At 40.2% G+C, this 3831-nt stretch overlaps 1 protein-coding gene across 1 annotated transcript in view; it reads left to right on the forward strand.

Annotated features, from left to right (window-relative positions):
* The first annotated feature begins 332 nt into the window (after positions 1-332).
* Positions 333-3831, forward strand: part of ugt5g1 (UDP glucuronosyltransferase 5 family, polypeptide G1) — a 7385-nt gene continuing 3886 nt past the window's right edge. The window contains 1 exon segment of the mRNA XM_042227754.1: positions 333-434. The gene's annotated coding sequence lies outside the window, so the exon portion shown is untranslated.

Consider the following 3831-nt stretch of genomic DNA (forward strand, 5'->3'; position numbering starts at 1 on the left):
AAATGGCAACCCAATTCCATTAGGACAGTTAAAAAAATGTCTTACTACTGACCTAACTCCTGTCTCATAAGTGACTAGAGTTTTGTACAAAAAGTTAATTTTGCTCAATAGACTTTGAGAATCAGAATAGAAACCTGTTGAATTGGGCTCTCACATGGATAAGACTGTCACTAAACCGTCCTCTAGAAAATGATTAATAATGTTGAGCAAATCAGGAGAGAAGGTGAGGGGTAATTTTGTACTAAACCAAACAAAATTCCATCTGATAACCAGCAGACACCTGGATGAAGGACAAGAAAAACGATAATATGTGACATATTTAAAGCACAACCACAGAACTCCAAGTTCCCTCTCATCTACATACTGAATTGACCTGGTCTGTTTGTTTAAAAGGTACAACATGTTTTTGGAAGTCAAACTTTTGGAAGAAATAGGTAAGCTCTATTATAATTTAACAATATGTAAGCCATAATACAACTTTATTTGTGTATTATTTTAGCGCTTTACATGTCACTGTCAGTGGGGATTTTATACAGTGTAATGCACAAAGGCGAACGCAACTATTTTTGTTGATATGTTTAAGATTAGAGGGTGGATGTGTGAAGAATTCCAGCCACCGATTATAGACTGTTGGAAAAGTGAAGTCTGAGGGACTATATATTTGTATAGCCCCCTAATAGCGCCTTTAATAAACTGTTTAATATTAATGTCTTATATGATTGAATACTAATTTTGCTATATGGACATTAATGTCAGGAATAACTAGGAATGGGATTTGAAAAGATTTCATGATGCTGCTGTGTGGTAGGCAATGGACTCAAAATTCAGAGCTCTAGAGGCGAGGCGTAAGCCTGAGTTGTACAAAATGCTAAACTAAACTATGATTCAGATTATAAAGGAACACAGAATACACGGGCAAAAACAAAAGTAATATCCATGCTGCAGACTCTGTCATTACTTTCCTCTTAAGGACACAAACTGAAATCTGATTGTAGCAAAAATACAAGGGGGACCAATATGTCCGATCAGCAGACAGGCAGGCTTACAGTTCCAAGGAACTGGACTACTGCAAACCTGGTCTTGATTCCCATCCCTTGATGTAACACATCTCAAACTACTTGCAGGAACTTTTTCTGTACCGCTGTAATCTAATGCATTACTGAGCTAATCACAGGTAACTAATAATGTGTTACTTGTTTTACACAGAGTAAGCTCCTCAATTATCTGCATGAAAAAAAAAATCAAAGGTGCCTTTACGCTGCACACTTGTGTAGCAAAAAGCTCACATTAGCCACTTCTGACGAAGTTGGAAAATGGAACAACTTCTGAGAGAAAAGTTGCATTGATCTATCTTTTTTTTTTTTTAATTAATTAATTTTTTTACATACAATATTTTCTTTTGCCTTGGAAAGATCCCAACAGCCCCAAACTCAGAAACTCTGATCTGTAACATGACGAGTAGCTTCAGAGCCTGTCACTGACATGTATGTCTGTTTATTGTTTCTTCATCCATGAGAAAGTCAGAAAGCTGAGTAATAGGCAAAATATGACTAAGTATCTTACGTGAGTGCAGGGATGAACAGAATATTTATCTTAAGTATAAAAATCCTGAGAGTAAAAGAGTTGCTTCAGAATTACTATAATAATATGACCTCTACTGGCCTATGGTGACTCTGCCAAAGTAAAGGATTCTAAAGCTTCCACCTGGGTCTCCTGCAGAGTTCTTTTTAAACTGAGGACCCTGGATGCAACAAAAATGGCATAATAATGGTAAATTGCTAAAGTAGCAAACCCATTTCTACCAAACTGTTTTAATTCAGCCACATTGGATGGCTTTTGAGCATGAACAGCCTAGTTGGATATTCGTGGGAACTGGTACACGCTGTCGTATACGCCGGTCAAGCACATCCCGAACATGCTCAATGGGTGACATGTCCGGTGAGTATGCTGGCCATGCAAGAACTGGGACATTCTCAGCTGCCATCTGCCCTGAACAATGTGAACCATGATTCATCCGTGAAGCGCACACCTCTCCAACGTGCCAGACGCCATCGAATGTGAGCATTTGCCCACACAAGTCTGTTACGGCGACGAGCTGGAGTCAGGTCAAGACCCCGATGAGGACGACGGGCATGCAGTTGAGCGTCCCTGAGACGGTTTCTGACAGTTTGTGCAGAAATTGTTTGGTTGTGCAAACCAATTGTTCCAGCAGCTGTCTGGGTGGCTGGTCTCAGACGATCTTGGAGGTGAACCTGCTGGATGTGGAGGTCCTGGGCTGGTGTGGTTACACGAGGTCTGCGGTTGTGAGGCCGGTTGGATGTGCTGCCATATTCTCTGAAACGCCTGTGGAGACGGCTTATGGTTGAGAAATGAACATTCAATGCACGGGCGACAGATCTGGTTGACATTCCTGCTGTCAGCATGCCAATTGCACGCTCCCTCATTGCTTGTGGCATCTGTGGCATTTTGCTGTGAGACAAAACTGCACATTCCAGGGTGGCCTTTTGTTGTGGGCAGTCTGAGGTACACCTGTGCACTACTCATGATGTCAGATCAGCATCCTGATGTGGCACACCTGTGAGGTGGGATGGATTATCTCAATATAGCAGATGTGCCCACTACCACACATTTGGACTGATTTGTGACCACTGTTTGGGAGGGATGGTTATATTGTGTATCTGGAATGAATTTTAGGTCTCTACGTCCATCCCATGGGGAATGGGAGCAGTAACAAAGGTGTTGCGTTTATATTTTTGTTGAGTGTATGTTTAAAGATTAGAGGGTGGATGTGTGAAGAATTCCAGCCACCGATTATAGACTGTTGGAAAAGTGAAGTCTGAGGGACTATATATTTGTATAGCCCCCTAATAGCGCCTTTAATAAACTGTTTAATATTAATGTCTTATATGATTGACTACTCATTTTGCTATATGGACATTAGTGTCAGGAATAACTAGGAATGGGATTTGAAAAGATTTCATGATGCTGCTGTGTGGTAGGCAATGGACTCAAAATTCAGAGCTCTAGAGGCGAGGCGTAACACAGGAAGGCAGTTTTTTGGCTGTACTCTAACAAGCCTGAGTTGTACAAAATGCTAAACTAAACTATGATTCAGATTATAAAGGAACACAGAATACACGGGCAAAAAGAAAAGTAATATCCACGCTGCAGACTCTGTCATTACTTTCCTCTTAAGGACACAAACTGAAATCTGATTGTAGCAAAAATACAAGGGGGACCAATATGTCCGATCAGCAGACAGGCAGGCTTACAGTTCCAAGGAACTGGACTACTGCAAACCTGGTCTTGATTCCCATCCCTTGATGTAACACATCTCAAACTACTTGCAGGAACTTTTTCTGTACCGCTGTAATCTAATGCATTACTGAGCTAATCACAGGTAACTAATAATGTGTTACTTGTTTTACACAGAGTAAGCTCCTCAATTATCTGCATGAAAAAAAAAATCAAAGGTGCCTTTACGCTGCACACTTGTGTAGCAAAAAGCTCACATTAGCCACTTCTGACGAAGTTGGAAAATGGAACAACTTCTGAGGAGAAAGTTGCATTGATCTATCTTTTTTTTTTTTTTTAATTTATTTATTTTTTTACATACAATATTTTCTTTTGCCTTGGAAAGATCCCAACAGCCCCAAACTCAGAAACTCTGATCTGTAACATGACGAGTAGCTTCAGAGCCTGTCACTGACATGTATGTCTGTTTATTGTTTCTTCATCCATGAGAAAGTCAGAAAGCTGAGTAATAGGCAAAATATGACTAAGTATCTTACGTGAGTGCAGGGATGAACAGAATATTTATCTTAAGTATAA

The sequence above is a fragment of the Haplochromis burtoni genome, unplaced genomic scaffold (genome assembly GCF_018398535.1).
Source record: "Haplochromis burtoni strain Fernald_Lab_line unplaced genomic scaffold, NCSU_Asbu1 Contig_279, whole genome shotgun sequence".
Taxonomy (NCBI): Eukaryota; Metazoa; Chordata; class Actinopteri; order Cichliformes; family Cichlidae; genus Haplochromis; species Haplochromis burtoni.